The sequence below is a fragment of the Oncorhynchus mykiss genome, chromosome 10, assembly GCF_057628025.1.
Source record: "Oncorhynchus mykiss isolate SJ-2025 chromosome 10, ASM5762802v1, whole genome shotgun sequence".
In the NCBI taxonomy this organism is placed as follows: Eukaryota; Metazoa; Chordata; class Actinopteri; order Salmoniformes; family Salmonidae; genus Oncorhynchus; species Oncorhynchus mykiss.
In genome coordinates this window covers 46,347,868-46,372,103 of record NC_143031.1, presented here as the reverse complement: position 1 = coordinate 46,372,103, position 24,236 = coordinate 46,347,868, and the positions used below count along the sequence as shown (strand labels likewise).

The following is a 24,236-nucleotide window of genomic DNA, read 5'->3' as shown; positions in this document are numbered from 1 at the left end:
TTTGTGTGTCTTCTTTAGATATCAACTGGCCTTTATTTATGTAAATGCATCTGGGTTATTTATTTGTGTGTGTATGTGTATATAGGACATCCCTTAATTTAGGGGTATAAGGGTGATGGCCACACTGAGCCAGCCACTGCCCAGGAAGGCCATGGGAGGCGGTCGTCTGCACCTTCAGGTCTCCTCCAGTCTCAATCAGGTCCAGTGATGGCCTCTGTTCGGAAAGAGAGAGTGAGGTAGAGTCCTGGAGTTCTGCTGTGACCCAAGCTCTAAAAAATAAATTTTAAAAACACACACACATGGGTGAAGCTGCTAGACATTGATGAACAGACACTGCTAGACATTGATGAACAGACTCTGCTAGACATTGATGAACAGACTCTGCTAGACATTGATGAACAGACTCTGCTAGACATTGATGAACAGACTCTGCTAGACATTGATGAACAGACTCTGCTAGACATTGATGAACAGACACTGCTAGACATTGATGAACAGACTCTGCTAGACACTGATGAACAGACTCTGCTAGACATTGATGAACAGACTCTGCTAGACATTGATGAACAGACTCTGCTAGACATTGATGAACAGACTCTGCTAGACATTGATGAACAGACTCTGCTAGACATTGATGAACAGACTCTGCTAGACATTGATGAACAGACTCTGCTAGACATTGATGAACAGACTCTGCTAGACATTGATGAACAGAGTCAGGACGGACGGCGAATATGCTGGAAAAAAGGAATGCGAGTGTTTCAGGAGAGAAAGGTCCTTGGTTATACCGTCATATTACTTCATAACTTTGTAATTGTGTTTAACTGCCTTAATGTTGCTGGACCCCAGGAAGAGCAGCTAATGGGAATCCTTTGTAAATACGAATACAAACTCCAGTGCGGTTTGGGAGAGACTACAACCCAAGTCCACAGATAATCAGAAAACTACGAGAAGTTAGAAACACGTGGATCAAATACGACAATCAGACAGTGGATCACAGTACGAAAGTGATTCCTGTACCTGGGAGCACATCAGGTCATTAGGGTGCTTGATGCTGTATTGCGAGACCCTTTTCATCTATGTGAGGAATGGCATGTGCAACACTGTCACAGTGTGAAAATAGTGACCTCTATACCAAAAGCTGAGCCTGGTCTTTATACAACATCTCCAGATCACCCTGGCTGACACCACGCTGAACAGAGACGTTTCCCTGGGTCAGTAAATAACATCGACGGAACGGCCGCCCAGGGCCAGTGTCTGTGGTGCGGTTGACAAAAGAAAACATTTGCAAAGAAGTTACATTCCTGTCTGTGACTTGTAGGATGTCTCCCCCTTAGACACTAAATCTCTTGGATTATGCACCCCTTAGCCACTCTGTTAAAAACCCACCTAAGCAGAAACAGATTGTGTGTTCACTCAGCTCTGTTATCGCAGGTCGAAACACCCTTACTGTGTTTAGGCTCCGGGAATGGACCAGAGTCTTTCTAGTTGGCTAAATGTCTGTTAGTTCATCATGAGCTCAGGAAGGGACCGACAGAACAGTCACTATATCACTATATTTAGCATAATGTCCATTGTTCAAGAGTCAGCTCCTGATCTATAGATTGAGGCAATTGGTAAAGCATTACACCCTCCACATACGGTATATTAGAAGTTATTCCAGCGCTTACAACAATGAATTTGTTGCTGCAAACTTCCCACAAGTTTGTGTCAAATTAGCTGCAAACTCAATAGTGTGCTACAAAATGTTTCCAGAAGTTTTCAAATGTTTGCCATTAGTGGTGAATTTGCAACAAACCTTTGGTAACAATAATATTTATTGCCGCTCGTGGCAAACAGTTCGCCAGAGTTTTATCTTCTGGCAAACAATTCTCTCGACATTCTATATTAATCTGTGGCAAACCTGTGGCAACAATATGTATTTCCACTAGTGGCAAACAGTCCCAAACAGTCTCACGGTCCCATGACTAGTAACCATTGAGGACCTCTTCAATTGATGTTTTCATAAGAACCAGAAGCCAGGTGAAACAAAAAGGCTGTTAGAGTGTCCAGATGCATCACTGGAACAAAAACACTTAGCCAGCTGCTACCTAGCCAAGCCAAATCTGTGGGTCAAAACAACCAGAAATATGCCCATTTTAAAGTCAATGTTATAAAAAAACTACCGATTTAAAAAAGGCACCATAAAGAAACAGAAACAAAAGTATAAATGCAACATGTAAAGTGTTGGTCCCATGTTTCATGAGGTAAAATTTAAAAATTGCAGAAATGTTCCATAAAAAGCTTATTTCTCTCAAATTTTGTGCACAAATTTGTTTACATCCCTGACAGGTGTGGCATCTCAAAAGGCTGATTAAACAGCATTGCTGAGAGTATTTTTTTGTCTGCAATAATGGCCTTTTGTGGGAAAAAACTCATTCTGATTAGCTGGGCCTAGCTCCCAAGTGGGCATGCTTGGCTGCCATGAGAGTGGGCCTATGCCCTCACAGGCCCACCCATGGCTGCCCCCCTGCCCTGTCATGTGAAATCCATAGATTAGGGCCTAAGGAATTTATTTCAATTGACTGATTTACTTATCTGAACTGTAACTCAGTAAACTCTTCGAAATTGTTGAACGCTGAGTTGATATTTTTGTTCAGTATATTTACAGGAGCTCTCTGTTTAGGCAACTATCAGTTCATAAACTGAAACTTTGCTATATCAGTTTCAACCTTAGAGTGCCACCGTCTAGCTAGCTAGCTAGTGGCAGGTGCTTAACTAGCTAGATAGCTAACGTTAGCTATCATGTTTTTGCACATTTAATGTGATAGCTGTCACACCCTGATCTGTTTCACCTGTCTTTGTGCTCGTCTCCACCCCCCTCCAGGTGTCGCCTATCTTCTCCCAGTGTATTTATACCTGTGTTCTCTGTTGGTCTGTTGCCAGTTAGTTTTGTTCATCAAGCCTACCAGGGGTTTCCCCCCTTTCCTGTCTTTTTCTAGTTCTGTTTTTCACCATTCTGCCAGCCCTGACCCTGAGCCTGCCTGATGTTCTGTACCTTGTCACACAATCCTTGATTATTGACCTCTGCCTACCCTGACCCCGAGACTGCCTGACGTTCTGTACCTTATGGACTCTGATCTGGATTACTGACCTCTGCCTGCCTGTCGTTTTGCCTGCCCCGTATTCTAGTAATAAACTTGCTACTTCGACACTGTCTGCATCTGGGTCTTCTCCTGAAACGTTTTAATAGCTAATGATTTGCTGGATATTTTAATCACATAATTTTGAATGATGATATTGCTGTCTTTGAATTCCAGGCATGTCAATATGCTAGCGTCACTGTTGAGTTGCACGTGTAAGTTCGTACGCACAATATGACTTGACATCAAAGCAAAACATCACTTTTGCAGATGAATACAATTTCCTTATCCGTGGTGTTGGAAGAGGCTTCATTGGGAAGAGGATGCATCAACATCCTGGAAAGATGTTTGTGGTGCACTCACTCATAACACTTTTTCAGTGATACATGAGCGTATCGTCTTTGTTTTCCCCTCTCATCAATCTACACACAATACCCCATAATGACAAAGAAAAAACAGGTTTTTAGAATTTTTTAAGTATTCAGACCCTTTACTCAGTATTTTCTTGAAGCACCCTTGGCATCAATTACAGCCTTGAGTCTTCTTTGGATATGATGCTACAAGCTTGGCACACCTGTATTTGGGGAGTTTCTCCCATTCTTCTCTGTAGATCCTCTCAAGCTTTGTCAGGTTGGATGGGGAGCGTCGCTGAACAGCTATTTTCGGGTCTCTCCATAGATGTTTTATCGGGTTCAAGTCCGGGCCCTGGCTGGGCCACTCAAGGACATTCAGAGACTTGTCGCAAAGACAGTCCTGCATTGTCTTGAATGTGTGCTTAGGGTCGTTGTCCTGTTGGAAGGTGAACCTTCGCCCCAGTCTGAGGTCCTGAGCTCTCTGGAGCAGGTTTTCATCAAGGATCTCTCTATACTTTGCTCCATTCATCTTCCCCTCAAACCTGACTAGTCTTTCAGTCCCTGCCACTGAAAAACATACCCTAAGCATGATGCTGCCACCACCATGCTTCACTGTAGGGATGGTGCCTGGTTTCCTCCAGATGTGACACTTGGCATGTAACATGTAACAAAATGTGGCAAAAGGGAAGGGGTCTGAATACTTTCCGAATGCACTTTATATGTCATGGGATGTATAGACAATATGAACAGTATATGGATAGAATATGTAGTATGTCTGAAGAATAGTGCATGTACAGCAATAGTTAAATAGGATAGGCCTGGACTATAATACAGTATATACATATGAAGTGGGTAAAACAGTATGTAAACATTATTAAAGTGACCAGTGTTCCATGACTATGTACATAGGGCAGCAGCTTCTAAGGTGCATGATAGAGTAACCGGGTGGTAGCCGGCTAGTGACAGTGACTAAAGTTCAGGGCAGGGTACTGGGATGAGGCAGGCTAGTGGTGACTATTTAACAGTCCGATGGCCTTGAGATAGAAGCTGTTTTTCAGTGTCTTGGTCCCAGCTTTGATGCACGTGTACTGACCTCGCCTTCTGGATGATAGTGTGGTGAACAGGCCGTGGCTCGGGTGGCTGAGGTCGTTGATGATCATTTTGGCCATCCTGTGAAACTGGATGCTGTAGGTATTGTTGTGTCTTTGGCTATGCCGGATTAAGTGATATGACATGCTATTCTATGAAATCCTTTCTCTGTAATTAATATTACCTGATTGAGCTAATCATGTAAATGTAATTAACTAGAAATTCGTGGCACCACGAAAGAGTGTTAATAGAGCTGTTATCTTCCGAATAAACTCTTAAAGACCTAGTAATATTTTACATCAATAGGAGTCAATATTAATCGTCACCTTATTTCAGTCTCATCTGAAAGTTGTAAATTCTTCACAAACCCCGGCTACAAGTTGAATCAGCAATACAAAATTTGGGTTTAATTATTTATTTACTAAATACCTAACTAATCACACAGAATTACATATACACAGAATGCAAATGAGGTCATACAGAAAACGTCCCTGGTGGACGGAGCCAACATGACTGCTGGTTACACAAAGGAAAGGAGGTTGAGTTTGAGTGAAAGAGCGGGAAGACTGAGGAACAAAGGGAGAAGCCATGCTATCATAAATACAGTATCTTATGCATTCTAAATTACCGCCCATTTGGAAAATGAAAATGCAATACACATTTACTCTGAGCTGCGCTTCGGTAGGTTGGTCGTAGATGCTGGCCGTGTTGGCCATCAGAGATCTTCCTGGCCTCGGAAGAATGTCTCGGGTGGTAAATTGGATACGTTGTAGTATCGTCGTTGTGTGTTAGACTGGATACGTCATCCGTCCTTTCCTAGCCCACGTTTACAGGGGCCGCTGCTAACTCAACGGCTAGGAGGTATCACTTCTGTAGTGAATAAGAGTTCAAAGTTCATACCATTCGCAACTAAAGCTCACGCTGAGGTTTGCTTCGTTCTGTAGTTATTATCTGAATCCTTCTGACATTGAACCTTAACCTGAACAGGAGGTTACATTTTGGTCAAGGGCTTATATAGTGGAGGGAGAGAATGGTGTGTTTCATAGTTTATAACCCATGTCTCTTCACAGGGACGGGCCAGTGATTGAGCAGAGCTCTAACCTTATGAAAACCCAATTCTCTCATTTGGAAGCTAAAATTACATTTAATCTTTTCTCAAATAGTTTCATATTTAAACATTTAAATTGCACAACAATTCCATGTGAATCTGATAACTAGAATGTGTAGACTTTCCCAGATACAGTTTATGTTGTCCTGTCATCAGTCATAATGTCTCAGATGACAACTGAACTGACATCATATTCATTAAGTACCAACACATATTTTCCACTGGTTGGATTACCGAAATATGGTTCCTTTCCCCCCACCATTTGATGTTCCCAGACTCTCTATGTTTAACAAAGGCTATTCAAGAGTCCTTCAGTAGATTCAAGAGAGAGAGGGGAGAAAGGTATTTATGGGGAGGTCATAAACCTTACCCACAGGCCAACGTCATGACAGTATCCTGGAGGGCAGGCAGTGTGGCCCTGGTACTGCATTGACTGACCGTATCACCCTCCGGACAGCCTTGGACGGTGAAGTTTCCGTACCAGGCAGTGATACAGCCTGACAGGCTGCTCTCAATGGTGCATCTGTAAAAGTTGGTGAGGATCTTAGGGGCCAAGCCAATTTTCTTCAGCCTCCTGAGGTTGAAGAGGCGATGTTGTGCCTTCTTCACCACACTGTCTGTGTGGGTGGACCATTTCAGATGGTCAGTTATGTGTACGCAGAGGAACGTGAAACTTTTCACCTTCTCCACTGTGGCTTTGTCAATGTGGATGGGGGCATGCTCCCTCTGCTGTCTCCTGAAGTCCATGATCAGCTCCTTCATTTCGTTGACGTTGATAAACAGGTCATTTTCCTGGCACCACTCCACCAGGGCCCTCACCTCCTCCCTGTAGGCTGTCTCGTCATTGTTGGTAATCAGGCCTACCACTGTTGTGTCGTCTGCAAACTTGATGATTGAGTTGAAGACATGCGTGGCCACGCAGTCATGGGTGAGTACAGGAAGGAGCTGAGCACGCATGTGTAGCCCATGTTTTGAGGATCAGCGTAGTGGAGGTGTTGTTGCCTAACTTCCCCACCTGGGGGGTCAATCCATCAGGAAGTCCAGGACCCAGTTGCACAGGGCGGGGTTCAGACCCAGGGCCCCGAGATTAATGATGAGTTTGGAGGGTACTATGGAGTTGAAGGCTGAGCTGTAGTCAATGAACAGCATTCTTACATAGGTATTCCTCTTGTCCAGATGGGTTTGGGCAGTGTACAGTGCGATGGCAATCGCATCATCCGTGGATCTATTGGGGCAGTATGCAAATTGCAGTCGGTCTAGGGTGTCGGGTAAGGTGAAAGTGCTATGATATTTAACTAGCCTCTTGAAGCACTTCATGGTGAAAGAAGGGCAATAGTCATTTAGCTCAGTTACCTTCACTTTCTTGGGTACAGGAACAATGGTGAACATCGTGAAGCAAGTGGGGACAATAGACTGTGCATGCACTGAGGGGGCAGCAGGTAGCCTAGTGGTTAGAGCGTTGGGCCAGTAACCGAAAGTTTGCTGGATTGAATCCCCGAGCTGAGAAGCTAAAAATCTGTCATTCTGCACATGAGAAAGGCAGTTAACCCACCAGGCACCATGGATGTCGATTATGGCAACCCCTCGCACCTCTCTGATTCAGTGGGCTGATTTCAGTTGAATGCATTCAGTCATAAAACTGACTAGGTATCTTTCCCCCCTTAATACACTTAAATGTCTCGTGGAGAACAAGAGCTCATAGTCCACGGGAGCGGTGATGGCATACATCAGCGGCACTGTGTGTTTTCCTCGAAGCGGGCAAAGAAGCTGTTTAGCTTATACGGGGAGCAAGATGTCGGGTTCTGTCTCGGGAGGAAATGCGGTCTGCATTTGATTGTGATGGTCGGGTGAACAAAAGGATTTGAGTTCCTGTACGTTAATCACAAAAACTTACACCTCTGCATTTATTTTTCCCGGGGAGGAGTTTATTCCTGCCTGCGCTCCGTACTGAGAACCCAGCTGAGAGAGCCATGATGTCCTACACAGTTTTTGTGTAATTCTATGATTTCATGTATATTGGCTGTTTAATGATGAGCAAAACTGGAAATTTCGTCTCTGCAACGTTTTCAAGTCAGATTCCTTTCCAAATAGCCTATATTTTCATATTGCATTACTTGTTTTCTTCATACATTTTATTAGTTACAATATACCTCCAGTGTTGTTGAATGGTTGCTTGGACAGTTGCTGAGGCTGTGTTTTTTTTGTCTGTTATCGTTGAAAACACTTAGTGGTTAGAGCGTTGGACTAGTAACCGGAAGGTTGCATGTTCAAATCCCCGAGCTGACAAGGTACAAATCTGTCGTTCTGCCCCTGAACAGGCAGTTAACCCACTGTTCCTAGGCCGTCATTGAAAATAAGAATTTGTTCTTAACTGACTTGCCTAGTTAAATAAAGGTAAAATAACATTTCAGATGCAGCAGTCTTAGCTACTTAGCCAGCTAGCATTGCTAGTGTTAGCACCAATGATACATGCAGAGAGACTAGGATTCTGTAATGATTTGCCTGTACATTTCATAATAAATATTTTGCTCTTCTAACAGGCCTACATATTGTTTGGACTGTTGTTTAAGATGATTACATGACACTTGGCTATTATTGTTGCAACCACTATTATTTCGGATGTAGCAATCAGGCTAGCTAGCATGCTAACTAGATACAGTAACTCTGTGTTATAGCATTTCTAGTTAGCGTCTAATTATTTTTTTGTGTACTGCAGTTGATTGGTGACAAACATATATGAACATATATTCAGCATGACACTCTTGCAAGCATTATAATATATTTACAACCCAATATATTTAGGCTAAAATTAATCTGGGCTTGATAGCCAGCTAGCTAAACTCACTGAGAAATTGTAATATGCTGTAGACGAGGGCAATACAGAAGCTTTCAAATGACAAAAACGAGGAATCGTTAAAACATCTAAATGTTTTTCAAATCTTACAGCAGTGCATATACTCAGCATAATAACTGGTTATGAAGTGGCGGATGTGTTCTTTCATTTAAGAGTGCTCCCTGTGGAACTGTCTGAAGCTGTGCAGTAGAGAGAAGCAGCTAGATAATCCCGACAAGGAGTTCTGCAGTCACTGCAAAGCTCGCAGAGACGCCATGAGGAAATTGGAGATCTGAAAAGTTCCAACCATAGCGGTGTACTTAATAGAATGATCCTACATTGGCGGACAAGGGTAGAAGCTCCAGACTAATGTTGACTTTACTCAGGAGAACTCGGACCTGACCCAGTATGTTATTGGCCCAAAACAGAGGCTCAAGATGTACAACCTCTAATCACAATGAGGGTCTGGATGGTGGTCACGACATAGCCTTCTGTAAGAACGCCATCAAACAGGGCTGGTACAAGTTTGGCAAAAAGGAGGTGTCAGACATCTCCACCTCCTCAGTCAAGTCCTCTGCCGCCTGCATCTTATTCTACTCCTCTCTGTAAGGAGTGGCAGGACTCAAGAGGAAATGTGTGTGTGAGCTTCCCAAAAATATATTTGTCTACAGATGTGTATTTTAGATTTGTTGAAATGTTTGTTTGAAATGTCTACAGCCTATAAATTATTCATGAGGTGCAAGCTCTTATTTAACCTACTTTCCCTTTTGTAATTATGTTTCATTAAGTCAGATATAAATTAAGCTAGTATAAAGAACATGATTTAACCACTTAAATTTGTTGCCATCCTAGATTTTACTAGTGTTACCCTGAACAGTGACCTCAACTGTTTCCATGTACAGTACCAGTCAACATTTTGGACACACTTACTCAATCAAGGGTTTTTCTTTATATTTACTATTTTCTACTTTGTAGAATAATAGTGAAGACATCAAAACTATGAAATAACACGTATGGAATCATGTAAAAACCAAAAAAGTGCTAAAAAAAAATACAAATATATTTTATATTTGAGATTCTTCAAAGTAGCCACCCTTTGCCTTGATGACAACTTTGCACACTCTTGGCATTCTCTCAACCAGCTTCATGAGGTAGTCACCTGGAATAAATTTCAATTAACAGGTGTGCCTTGTTAAAAGTTAATTTGTGGAATTTCTTTCCTTCTTAATGCGTTTTAGCTAATCATTTGTGTTGTGACAATGTAGGGGTGGTGAACAGAAGATAGACCAAGTCCATATTATGACAAGAACAGCTCAAATAAGCAAAGAGAAACAATAGTCCATCATTAAATCAAATCAAATCTAATTCCATTTGTAACATGCGCCAAATATAACAGGTTAAATGCTTACTTACATGCCAACAATGCAGTTTAAGAAAAATACAAATAAATAAATAAATAAAAGAGCAGCAGTAAAATAACAATAGCGAGGCTATATACAGGGGGTACTGGTACAGAGTCAATGTGCGGGGGGTAATTAGTCAGCGAGTCTTATGGCTTGAGGGGAGAAGCTGTTTAGAAGCCTCTTGGACCTAGACTTGTCGCTCCGGTACTGCTTACCGTGCAGAAGCAGAGAGAACAGTCTATGACTAGGGTGGCTGGAGTCTTTGACAATTTTTAGGGCCTTCCTCTGACACTGCCTGGTATAGAGGTCCTGGATGGCAGGATTCTTGGCCCCAATGATGTACTGGGCTGTACACACTATCCTCTGTAGGGCGTTGCAGTCAGAGGCCGAGCAGTTGCCATACCAGGCAGTGATGCAAACAGTAAGGATGCTCTCGATGGTGCAGCTGAAACCTTTGAGGATCTGAGGACCCATGACAAATCTTTTCAGTCTCCTGAGGGGGAATAGGTTTTGTCGTGCCCTCTTCACGACTGTCTTGGTGTGCTTGGACCTTGTTAGCTTGTTGGTGATGTGGACACCAAGGAACTTGAAGTTCTCAACCTGCTCCACTGCAGCCCCTTCGATGAGAATGGTGCCTGGTCCTCTTTTTCCTGTAGTCCACAATCATCTAATTTGTCTTGACCACGTTGAGGGAGAGGTTGTTGTCCTGACACCACACTGCCAGGTCTCTGACCTCCTCCTCTAGGCTGTCTCATCATTGTCGGTGTTCAGGCCTACCACTTGTGTCATCGGCAAACTTAATGATGGTGTTGGAGTTGTGCCTGGCCATGCAGTCATGAGTGAACAAGGCACCCCGATCTCCTTCTGTGATACCTCCGTCTCTTTCTTCTGCAAATGGCGGGGATGAGGGCCTAGTCGGGTGTCTGGAGTAAATCCCTCTCGTCCGACTCATTAAAGAAAAATTATTTGTCCAGTTTGAGGTGAGTAATCGCTGTTCTGATGTCCAGAAGCTCTTTTTGGTCATAAGAGATGATAGCAGCAACATTATGTACAAAAAACAAACAAAATAGTGTTATTAATTAAAAACCCATACATTGGCAGCCATCCACTCCGGCACCATCTTCATTACTTTAATTAAGACATGAAGGTCAGTCAATACGGAAAATTTAAATAAGCCATCAAGAGCTATGATGAAACTGGTGCTAGTGAGGACCGCCACAGGAAAGAAAGACCCAGAGTTACCTCTGCTTCAGAGGATATGGTCATTATTTACCAGCTTCAGAAATTGCAGCCCAAATAAATGTTTCACAGAGTTCAAGTAACAGACACATCTCAACATCAACTGTTCAGAGGAGATTACATGAATCAGACCTTCATGTGCAAATTGCTGCAAAGAAACCACCATACCAAAGGACACATATTAATAAGAAGAGACTTGCTTGGGCCAAGAAACACAAGCAATGGACATTAGACCGGTAGAAACTCTCTGCTTAAGGCCAAATACCATTCTAGTTTGCTCTGTTTAGTGTTAATTCTTACTATCTCTTGTAGTAGTTGATGTGAGTTTCTCTTTCAAGCAATCCCCTTGTACACAGCTAATAGCCAGCTAGCTAACGTTAGCCAAAGCAAGCTAGCTAGCTACTGATAGTGCAACCATAAGTAACAGTACATATGAAGATGAAACATGATCAGGTCTACTGTGCATCTTGCCGTAGAAATTGTTGAACTGTTGCTGTTAATTAAAATACAAGTAATATGTTTTATTCTGAACTGGAATAAACTGATTGAAGCGAGATGCTTTTTCAGGCAAACACTCACACAGTTCTGGGTTGCTCATCTACAGCAGGAAGATGAGCTGTCTGAGAAAGCAGTAGATGTTCTGATCCAGTTTGGCACCACATACCTATGTGAGTTAGGGTTCTAAACTCTGGCATACTTAAAAAAAAACAAGTACAGACACAAACTCAATGCTGAGCATGACTTCAGGGTTGCACTGTCAAAAACTGAGCCCAGAATAGACCTGCTTGTTGAACATTTCAACCGGTCACACACCTCTCATTAGGACTGTGTGCATGTGTGTGTTTACTGGTCTACATCTGTGTTAGACGATCATTCAGTTTATTCCAGTTCAGAAGGAAAATTGTTTATTGTATTTTAACAGCAACAGTTCCAACCTAGACAGATATGTGTGTTTTTAATGGGGAAAAATAAATATGAATAGGGTATTTCATTTAATTGTTATTTGTCTATATTGCATTTGTTTGAGGTATAAGGGCAATGAAATGTACCCAGGAAAACACAGTATTTCTCATTCGGGTCCCAGGATGAAAAGGTTTAAGAACCCCTGGTCTACAATATAAAATATATTTTGATTTGTTTAACACTTTTTTGGTTACTACATGATTCCATATGTGTTATTTCATAGTTTTGATGTCTTCACTATTATTCTACAATGTAGAAAATAGTAAAAATGTCACATGGGTGTAATTTGGGGTGGGCGTTCCATGTTTTTGTTTTTCTATGATTTTGTATTTCTATGTTTTGGCCGGGTATGGTTCTCAATCAGGGACAGCTGTCTATCGTTGTCTCTGATTGGGAACCATACTTAGGTAGCCCTTTTCCCTCCTTTCTGTGTGGGAGGTTGTCTTTGTTTGTAGCACTGTAGCACTTAAGCGTCATGGTCGTTTTGTATGGTTTATTGTTTTTTTGTTGGCGTCATCCAAAATATGAATATGTATGCTCACCACGCTGCGCTTTGGTCCTCCTCATTCAACGGCCGTGACAAAAAAGAAAGAAAAACCCTTGAATGAGTAGGTGTGTCGACACTTTTGACTGGTTCTGTACATGAATCCTAATTCCTGTGTATACACAGGGATAACCCACTGGGCACAGACGCCATTTCGATGTCTAGTTTTAATTTACATTTGGTTTAGTTGTCAACTAACGTGAATTCAATGTGAAATCAACCAAAAAATTGCTCCATGTTATTAGATTTAGGTCCAAAGTTGGGTGAAAAAAAGACAAATCCCCTATGTTGATGTTTTGCAAATCCAATCAGTTTTCCACGTTGATTCAACATCACATTGAAGAAAAAATACGACTTGCAAACAACTTTGTTTCAACCCGTTTTTGCCCAGTGGGAAGGGTTGTCCTGGAACAATTTAGTCTGACCATCCTTTTGGAATCATGGCCACAGTGTCCAGAAAGGCCAGTTTACTCACTTTAATTGCAGAAGTCTTTCTGTGAAAACCCAGTAGGGTCAAAAGGACAACAGAGTCACTTGATTTGAAGCTAAAAAAGTCACAGCTGCATTCAAAACCCCCACAAAGGATCAATTGGGCTGTGCTCTGTTGGAGAGCACATAACTACGTAGTGTTGCAAGGATGAGTTTGTGTCTGTTTTGCTTGAGGGTGCATGTGATTAGGTGCCTTTAAGGAAAAATGGATGTGGCTGTGTGTGTTGTGAAGATATAAGTGAGAAGTGAAACTGATCATTCAACTCACGTGATTTCGATCACAAATTCCCTGTATCTTCTGTGCGCTAATGTCCTGATGCTTTCAAGCAATTCTCTCCGACTACTTCATGTGTTGTTTCTGTTCATGTGATGGTCACAGAGTACATGTGATGGTCACAGAGTACATGTGATGGTCACAGAGTACATGTGATCACTATACCCCTGAGCCACACACACAGTTCTTATTCCTTACTGCCCAGTGCAGTTAGAACAAAAGCAGGAGATTGTATGTTCTGTAGGGAGATCAAATGTCCCCTTTCTGCTGACCCAAGGGTCACACACGCATCTTTCATTAGTTCTTCATCCAGACGGCTTGTCATCTCCTTACATTAACTTTGGGGTTTCAGTTATCAATAGATATGACAGGGTCAATGCAAGATACGTGTTTTGTGGTCAAAATATTCATTCGGTTTACTAAGCAATGAGGGAACTTAATTCCATCTTTCACAGCGTAAGTGCAACATGACTAGTCTATCATTTCCATACATTTCAGGGACAAGTTGCAACCAATGGGATGTGTTACCTCCACAGTGTGAGGCCAGGATAAACATGCACACGTTGACCTCATTTAACACAGGGCAGCCTGCAGTCTCATTTCCTGTGACTCTGCCCAAGCAATGAACAAGGAGTCAGGAAAATACACAACTTGACCCAGATATCTTTAATAAATGTATTAAAATGTTAGTCAGAATATGTCTGTAGGTTACCGTAACTCAAGGCAAATATCAAACGGGGCAAGGAATTTGTGCTACTTTCCAACATTATTCCAACCCATCCCGAACTTTTCTCAGGCAACTATAGTAGCTTTGTTCATGGGTCTGGACACATTGGTCTGCATTAGACATGGACTCTGTGAGGATATTGATGTAGTCATGTATCCATCAGCTGTGACCACTGTGAGAAGTACTGTATCTCCTCAATCGCTATTCCAATATGATATGCTGTCTAGTTCTGGTAGACCACCCCATGTTATGTAAGGTCCTGGTGCATCACTTCCTACTAAGTCCTGGACATGTGCACCTCTTTGAGTCATCTGGTCCAGAGGAATCGACTCCTCTGGTGTTTGGTCGGACGGGACCTCCTTGTGTGTGGAGGTGACGAAGTCCTACTTCTTCATCCTCTCCTGATGTACATGGTCCCGATATATCCCCTTCTTGGGTGTATGATATTGTTGCATCTGTTTCATCCAGAGCTGCTCCATTTTGTAGGTGTATGTGGTCTATGTTCAGTGGATCCTGTTCCATCCAGACCTGCTCCATTTTGTTGGTGTATGTGGTCTATGTTCAACGGATCCTGTTTCATCCAGACCTGCTCCATTTTGTTGGTGTATGTGGTCTATGTTCAACGGATCCTGTTTCATCCAGACCTGCTCCATTTTGTTGGTGTATGTGGTCTATGTTCAGCGGATCCTGTTTCATCCAGACCTGCTCCATTTTGTTGGTGTATGTGGTCTATGTTCAGCGGATCCTGTTTAATCCCGACCTGCTCCATTTTGGTGGTGTATGTGTTCTATGTTCAGCGGATCCTGTTTCATTCAGACCTGCTCCATTTTGTTGGTGTATGTGGTCTATGTTCAGCGGATCCTGTTTCATCCAGACCTGCTCCATTTTGTTGGCGTAAAGTTGATCCAATCATAATTATTGCTGTATCTACACCACAACAATACAGCGTTTTAGAACAGCAAGTCATCCTCCTCAAGAACGGTTTAAAACGTGTTACTGTTCTGACCCTCTAGTCTTCGGTTACCTGCATGTGAGGGTCTTTATTAGAGGCAACGGTCGCCCGTCTTTACAATTGTCCATCATTTGCTATCCCACTGGAAAGATAGCTGAAAGTACAATCAGGTGTCACGTTATTTTTAGAGGTCTGTAGTCGCTTACCTCTGTGTCTTTAGAAACTGTGAAGCCAAAAGAAGGCTACAAAGGCTGCTGTTCCCCACAATGACCTCACTGTTGTGCTCATCCTCCACTGTGAAACAGATTGTGTTTCTTCATTAACTATCTGCTTGTCTTTGTTTGTTTGTAGCGATGTATATGAATAGTGTAGAAAACCTATATATTTAACGAGTATGCTACCTACCTATTGGAGTAACTGTAATGTTGACCTGGGTCTGGACCACGTATCTGCTCTGAAAGCCTGAGAATATGCAGTTGTAGGTTCCTGATTCTCTGGGTTGCGAAGAAGGAGGGATCCGTTGCCCATCAGAACCTGGTCCTGCTCCAGTCTAGCCCGGTCCTCCCAGAGGTTGGAAGTCCGACTGGTTCTGCTGTCGTAGTTTAGGATGACTGTGGGCTCATTAGTCCTGGTGAAGGTCCATGTGAGGGAGAAGTTCTGGAGGTTCTGTGGAGCCATGCAAGGAATGGACAGCTCTTGACTGTCCAATCAATTTCTCTGCAAGTTTAAACATCACAAATCCTGTGTCAATGATACCTCTCTCCTTTGTCAACAACCTTCATGACCCCTAAAAAGCCCAATATTTAACCATAAGTACCACACTTTTATGAGGCACATATTTAAAGTGCCTTTAAATGTCACTATATCTCTGGACAGGTTGAAGGTTTTCTCTAAAGACACTAAATAGACTGACCAATAATTCCTAGTTCCTGTTCCAAGGAGCATATCAAATACAAGCGTAGTCAGTTCTTGGTAAAATGCCTTTTCAGGCTAAATCTAGGAGAGAACAACTTGCTCACAGTGAATTTTCGTGAGACTTGGTTTTATAAGCATAATACTGCATTCCAAGGATGTTGATCCATACCTTGCTGCCTCATAGAGACTGTCCACACCTGGGCCTTGTCTGTAGAGATGACAGAACAGAAGTAGGTGTGGTCAGATACATGACCCACGATCCTTACTGCGCTCTCCACTGTGTTTAGACCTTTGGAGTCTGGGGTTTGCTGGTGGAGTTTTGTGTTTCTGGGGCAGACACTGGGTCTGTTGTCCATGCCACCTGAGGGACAGGATACACGTTCTGAGATGAACAGGAGACGACCTCCCAAGTCATCTCTATTCTCACTGACTGGATGAGAGCTGCAAAATAGAAATAAAGTGTTATTGATAGTGTTGAATAAAGTATGAACCATGAGTGTTTTTAATTTTTTTTACATTGATAACATTAGTTCACTAGCCCTCTAGAGTTTCCATGGCCAATCATGGCATAGTATTGTAAATCAGTAATGTTTTTTGTTTTATCGAGTGGATGCTTGCATTGTTAGTCTGACAACTTCGGCTTTCATGGAAATATGACCACGGTCCCTGTGGAAACATTGTGTGCCCTGTAAACTACTGCCGGCAGGGCCCAGTTAAGTGTTACAGTGGAAAAAGAGTGTTTTATTCCACTCTGCAGTCACGACCATGAGGGTAGAATAATTAATTATGGAACACTAACAAACACTGTCCCACAAAACTCTGTAATGTTCAATACTAGGCTCAAGCTTTTATTAAACTCTATAGATCATCACACTCCGCTTGGCTCTCCTAAAGAGGTTTGAAGAACAAATGTTACAAAACAAATAAACAGACAAATTTAACATAGGGATATTGGAACAGATGTAGACATGGCTTACAAAGCCTGCCCACTGTGAAAGAACAGGTTGAATCAACGTTGTTTCCACGTCAATTCAACCCCAAAATTGTCATGTGATATTGAAAAAAGTAATAAACTTTTAACCTAAATCCAATGACAAGGTGATATTTTTTTTGTTGATTTCACCTTGAAATTGTGTTAGTTGTCAACTCAACCAAATGTAAATCAAAACGGTGCCCAGTGGGTGCCAGCTTTTTAATGCTTTACACGTCTGGAGAGAATTTGAAATGTGGAATCATACCAAAGGCAGAAAGGAGGTGGTGAACTGTCTATTGAGAAATGCTGCATGAACGAGGAATAAACTAGGAGTAGTTATGGACAGGGATCTTCTGTTTGTACCAGTGGATGACTACAGCACCGGTGGGTTTAAACAGGGCAGCATGCAGTCCTCATGGAATAGACAGGTCACAAAGGCCTCTGAAAAGCAATGTTTGAAAATTCGAGCCTCCAATCACTTGTGTACGTATCGGATCAAGGGGAATAAATGCCATCTACTGGCCTTTTTTTGGAAAACCACAGCATTTATCATTTGTGTTTGAACTTGATAAACAAGTGCATTCAGAAAGTAATGAGACCCCTTGACTTTTTTCAAATGTTAGTTACAGCCTTATTCAGATTTTTTTTTTTTTTTTTACATTTAATCACTTAATAATATACACACAATACCACATAATGATGAAGTGAATGCAAATGTATTAAAAATAAAATACAAGTATTCAGACCCTTTGCTATGAAACTTGAAATTGAGCTCATCCTGTTTCCATCTGTGGGAAAATAAATTGATTGGACATGATTTGGAAAGGCATACACATGTCTATATATGGTCCCACAGTTGACAGTGCATGTCAAGGCAAAAACCAAGCCATGAGGTCAATGGAATTGTACGGAGAGCTCCGAGACAGGATTGTGTCGAGGCACAGAACTGGTGAAGGGTAACAAAAAATGTCTGTAGCTTTGAAGGTCCAAGAACACAGTGGCCTCCAACATTCTTAAATGGAAGAAGTTTGGAACCACCAAGACTCTTCCTAGAGCTGGCCGCCTAACCAAACTCAGCAATCGGGGGAGAAGGGCCTTGGTCCTTAAAACACAATGTATACGAAATGCTTCAGTCTGGTTTTAGACCCCATCATAGCACTGATACTGCACTCGTGAAGGTGGTAAATGGCACTCGTGAAGGTTTTAATGGCATCAGACCGAGGCTCTGCATCTGTCCTCGTGTTCCTAAACCTTAGTGCTGCTTTTGATACCATTGATCACCACATTCCTTTGGAGAGATTGGAAACCCAAATTGGTCTACACAGACAATTTCTGGCCTGGATTAGATCTTATCTGTCGGAAAGATATCAGTTTGTCTCTGTGAATGGTTTGTCCTCTGACAAATCAACTGTAAATTTCAGTGTTCCTCAAGGTTCCGTTTTAGGACCACTATTGTTTTCACTATATATTTTACCTCTTGGGGATGTCATTCGAAAACATAATGTTAACTTTCACTGCTATCCGGATGACACACAGATGTATATTTCAATGAAATACGGTGAAGCCCCAAAATTGCCCTCGCTAGAAGCATGTGTTTCAGACATAAGGAAGTGGATGGCTGCAAACCTTCTACTTTTAAACTCAGACAAAACAGAGATGCTTGTTCTGGGTCCCAAGAAACAAAGAGATCTTCTGTTGAATCTGACAATTAATCTTAATGGTTGTACAGTCGTCTCAAATAAAACTGTGAAGGACCTCGCCGTTACTCTGGACCCTGATCTCTCTTTTGAAGAACATATCAAGACTGTTTCAAGGACAGCTTTTTTCCTTCTATGTAACATTGCAAAAATCAAACTTTCTGTCCAAAAATGATGCAGAAAAATGAATCCATGCTTTTGTCACTTCTAGTTTAGACTACTGCAATGCTCTACTTTCCGGCTACCCGGATAAAGCACTAAATAAACTTCAGTTAGTGCTAAATACAGCTGCTAGAATCCTGACTAGAACCAAAAAATGTGATCATATTACTCCCGTGCTAGCCTCCCTACACTGGCTTCCTGTCAAGGCAAGGGCTGATTTCAAGGTTTTACTGCTAACCTACAAAGCATTACATGGGCTTGCTCCTACCTATCTCTCTGATTTGGTCCTGCCGTACATACCTACACGTACGCTACGGTCACAAGACGCAGGCCCTAGAATTTGTCCCTAGAATTTCTAAGCAAACAGCTGGAGGCAGGGCTTTCTCCTATAGAGCTCCATTTTTATGGAATGGTCTGCCTACCCATGTGAGAGACGCAAACTCGGTCTCAACCTTTAAGTCTTTACTGAAGACTAATCTCTTCAGTGGGTCATATGATTGAGTGTAGTCTGGCCCAGGAGTGTGAAGGTGAACGGAAAGGCTCTGGAGCAACGAACCACCCTTGCTGTCACTGCCTGGCCGGTTCCCCTCTTTCCACTAGGATTCTCTGCATCTAACCCTATTCCAGGGGCCGAGTCACTGGCTTACTAGGGCTCTTTCATACCGTCCCTAGGAGGGGTGCGTCACTTGAGTGGGTTGAGTCACTGATGTGATCTTCCTGTCTGGGTTGGCACCCCCCCTTGGGTTGTGCCGTGGCGGAGATCTTTGTGGGCTATACTCTGCCTTGGCTCAGGATGGTAAGTTGGTGGTTGAAGATATCCCTCTAGTGGTGTGGGGGCTGTGCTTTGGCAAAGTGGGTGGGGTTATATCCTTCCTGTTTGGCCCTGTCCGGGGGTGTCATCGTATGGGGCCACAGTGTCTCCTGACCCCTCCTGTCTCAGCCTCCAGTATTTATGCTGGAGTAGTTTGTGTCGGGGGGCTAGGGTCAGTTTGTTATATCTGGAGTACTTATCCTGTCCTATCCGGTGTCCTGTGTGAATTTAAGTATGCTCTCTCTAATTCTCTCTTTCTTTCTCTCTTTCGGAGGACCTGAGCCCTAGGACCATGCCTCAGGACTACCTGACATGATGACTCCTTGCTGTCCCCAGTCCACCTGGCTGTGCTGCTGCTCCAGTTTCAACTGTTCTGCCTGTGATTATTATTATTTGACCATGCTGGTCATTTATGAACATTTGAACATCTTGGCCTTGTTCTGTTATAATCTCCACCCAGCACAGCCAGAAGAGGACTGGCCACCACACATAGCCTGGTTCCTCTCTAGGTTTCTTCCTAGGTTTTGGCCTTTCTAGGGAGTTTTTCCCAGCCACCGTGCTTCTACACCTGCATTGCTTGCTGTTTGGGGTTTTAGGCTGGGTTTCTGTACAGCACTTTGAGATATCTGCTGATGTACGAATGGCTATTATATAAATAGATTTGATTTGGTCAGGGAGGTGACCAAGAACCCGATGGTCACTCTGACAGGGCTCCAGAGTTCCTCTGTGGAGATCCTTTGAGAAGGACAACCATTTCTGCAGCACTCCAGCAATCAGGCCTTTATGGTAGAGTGGACAGGCGGAACCCACTCCTCAGTAAAAGGCACATGACAGCCTGCTTGGAGTTTGCCAAAAGGTACCTAAAAGACTCTCAGACCATGAGAAACAAGTTTCTCTTGTCTGATGAAACCAATATTTAACTCCTTGGCCTGAATGCCAAGCATCATGTCTGGAGGAAACATGGCACCATCCCTACAGTGAAGCATGGTGGTGGCAGCCTCATGCTGTGGGGAGGTTTCTCAGTGGCAGGGACTGGGAGACTAGTCAGTATCGAGGGAAAGATGAACAGAGGAAAGTACAGAGAGATCTTTGATGAAAACCTGCTCCAGAGTGCTCGGGACCTCAGACTGGGGCGAAGGTTCACAGGACAACGACCCAAAGCAAACAGCCAAGAAAATGCAGGAGTGGCTTCGGGACAAGTCTCTGAATGTCATCGAGTGGCCCAGCCAGAACCCAGACTTGAACACAGTCGAAAATCTCTGGAGAGACCTGTAAATAGCTGTGCAGTGACGCTCCTAAGCCAACCTGACAGAGCCTGAGAGGATCTGCAGAGAAAATGGGAGAAACTCCCCAAATACAAGTGTGCCAAACTTGTAGCATCATATCCAAGAAGACTCAAGGCTGTAATCGCTGCCAAAGGTGCTTCAACCAAGTACTGAGTAAAGGGTCTCAATACTTACAGCACCAGTCAAAAGTTTGGACACACCTTCTCATTCAAGGGGTTTTCTTTATTATTTCTACATTGTAGAATAATAGTGAAGACATCAAAACTAGGAAATAACACATGGAATAATGTAGTAGCCAAAAAAGTGTTATACAAATCCAAATATATTTTAGATTCTTCAAAGTAGCCACCCTTTGCCTTGATGACAGCTTTGCACACTCTTGACATTCTCTCAACCATTTTCATGAGGAATGCTTTTCCAACATGCTTGAAGGAGTTCCCACATATGCTGAGCAGTTGTTGGCTGCTTTTCCTTCACTCTGCGGTCCAACTCATCCCAAACCATCACAATTGGGTTGAGGGTGGGTGATTGTGGAGGCCAGGTCATCTGATGTAGCACTCCATCACTCTCATTCTTGGTCAAATAGCCCTTGCACAGCCTGGAGGTGTGTTGGGTCATTGTCCTGTTGAAAAACAAATGATAGTCCCACTAAGCGCAAACCAGATGGGATGGCGCATCACTGCAGAATGTTGTGGTAGCCATGCTGGTTAAGTGTGCCTTGAATTCTAAATAAATCACCGACAGTGTCACCAGCAAAGCACCCCCACACCATCACACCTCCTCCTCCATGCTTCATGGTGGAAACCATACATGCGGAGATCATCCGTTCACCTACTCTGCTTCTCACAAAGACACGGCGGTTGGAACCAAAAATGTCCCATTTGGACTCATCAGACCAAAAGTCAGATTTCCACCGGTAAGTCTCTTCTTATTGGTGTCCTTTGGTAGTGGTTTCTTTTCAGCAATTCGACCATGAAGGCCTAATTCACGCAGTCTCCTCTGAGCAGTTGATGTTGAGATGTGTCTGTTACTTTAACTCTGTGAAGCATTCATTTGGGTTGCAATCTGGGGTGCAGTTAACTCTAATGAACTTAGCCTTTGCAGCAGCAGGTGTAACTCTGGGTCTTCCTTTCCTGTGATGGTCCTCAATGAGAGCCAGTTTCATCATAGCGCATTGCGACTGCAAAGTTCTTGAAATGTTTCTTATTGACTTATCTTCATGTTTTAAAGTAATGATGGACTGTTGTTTTTCTTTGCTTATTTGAGCTGTTCTTGCCATAGCCTAATTTGGTAAAAGACCAAGTCCATACTATCTTCTGTATACCAGCCCTACCTTGTCACAACACAACTGATTGGCTCAAACGCATTGAGGAAAGAAATTCCACAAATGAACTTTTAACAAGGCACACCTGTTAATTGGATTAGTAGCTCCAGGTGACTACCTCATGAAGCTGGTTGAGACAATGTCAAGAGTGTGCAAAGCTGTCAAGGCAAATGGTGGCTGCATTGAAGAATTTCAAATTTAAAATATATTTTGATTTATTCACCACTTTTTTGGTTATTACATGATTCCATATGTGTCATTTCATAGTTGTGATGTCTTCAATATTATTCTACAATGTAGAAAGTAGTAAAAATAAAGAAAAACCCTGGAATGAGTAGGTGTGTCCAAACTTTTGACTGGTACTGTATGTAAATCTAATATTTCAGTTTTTTATTTGTAATGCGTTTGCAAAAAAATGTCTAAAAACATGTTTTTGCTTTGTGGTATTATGTAGTATTGTGTGTAGACTGAAGACGGAAAAAAAACTATTTAATCCATTTTAGAATAAGATGTAACGTAATAAAATGGCAAAAAAGTAAAGGGGTCTGAAAACTTTCTGTATGCACTGTGTTACAGCTTCAGTTGATCTCTTTTTCCTTATTGAAATCAATGGCCAACAGCAAATCCCCATAGAGGTTTTCCTCCCACACAATAATAAGACCGTTGTGCACAAATATGAAGAAGAAAAAAAAAACATTTTCGATGTCATCTGATTGAGACTATGTACAATAAAAGTACGAGCCAACATATTGGCATTGATATTTAATCTGCTGATGTTCAATGAAACCGTTTATTAAAGTTATTCATGAATAAATGCAGTTCCTTTCCTGCCATTACCTGAGACATTATTCCCAAAGAAATGTCTCTTATCTTTGCTTTGGAAAGTTTCACTGCAGTTCTATCCACTCGACACTATGTACTGGACACTAAAATAAGACACCAATACACAGATACTTGTACATAAATTATTTTATGGGCATTCAAACTTTTTCCTAATAGAGATGTCGCCTATAATGAATGTCCCAATAGAATACAATGAATCATGATTTGAACTGCTATTATAGCATTTTGTGTCGATATGGATCATTCAAACGTTTTATGTCAAGAGATTCACAGGGCCCCGGTAACGATACCTACTGTGATAAGGTGCATCTAGGTGGTAGGTGTAGGAGTCAGGCGCAGGAGAGCAGGGATGTCTGAGAAGCGTGTTTTAATCAGACAGTCCACCAACACAGGAATGGCACAATCGAAAAGGACAACGCCCTCGTTAACAGAGAACCCGTACAAAACTCACGGAGGAACAAAAAGTTCCGACACTTGTACACTTTACGTAACCGTGAAAACAAATAACGGTAAATACAACCGAACAAACTTAGGAAGGCAACAGGTTACAATTATACACACAGAAATTAACGCAAATGAAACCAGGTGTGAAAATGAACCAAAGACAAAACAAACAGAAAAGGAAAAAGGGATCGTTGATAGCGAGTAAACCGGCGACACCGACCGCTGAGCCCGCGCGAACAGGGAAAGGAGCCACCTTCGGTAGAAGTCGTGACACCTACTTATTTTATTTTATTGTATTTAACCTTTATTTAACTAGGCAACTCATTTAAGAACCAATTATTATTTACAATGACGGCCTACCAAAAGACAGGGGACAGCTTAGCAATGGCTCGTCCCTGAAATATATCCATAGAGTTTGTTCCGCTTACAAACAGAGAGATAGAGAGAGAAGCGGTTTAGTCATACTGTACCTTTAGAGTCAGTCATAGACAATATCCTCAGAAAGTTCAGGAACACCGTGGCAGGTCCATGTGTCAGTGCCATCTTAGAGAGTCTGTTTCCAGATCTTGAATCCATGTCTCATTGGCTCTTGCTTTGATAAAACATTAACCAAGCGAGTAAAACTTTAACCCGCCTACCCTTGAATGGACATGATGTGTACACCACAGTGGTTGCACACATAATT

At 42.4% G+C, this 24,236-nt stretch overlaps 1 pseudogene across 1 annotated transcript; it reads right to left on the bottom strand.

The window, feature by feature from the left end:
* On the bottom strand, positions 1 to 24,094 carry LOC110534062 (uncharacterized; annotated as a pseudogene). Its single transcript, XR_016484032.1, has 5 exons — positions 24,022 to 24,094; positions 16,181 to 16,452; positions 15,502 to 15,813; positions 15,303 to 15,390; positions 1 to 269 (listed from the first exon to the last, which is right to left on the bottom strand). The product of XR_016484032.1 is annotated as an uncharacterized LOC110534062 (transcript).
* Between the last annotated feature and the right edge of the window lie 142 nt (positions 24,095 to 24,236).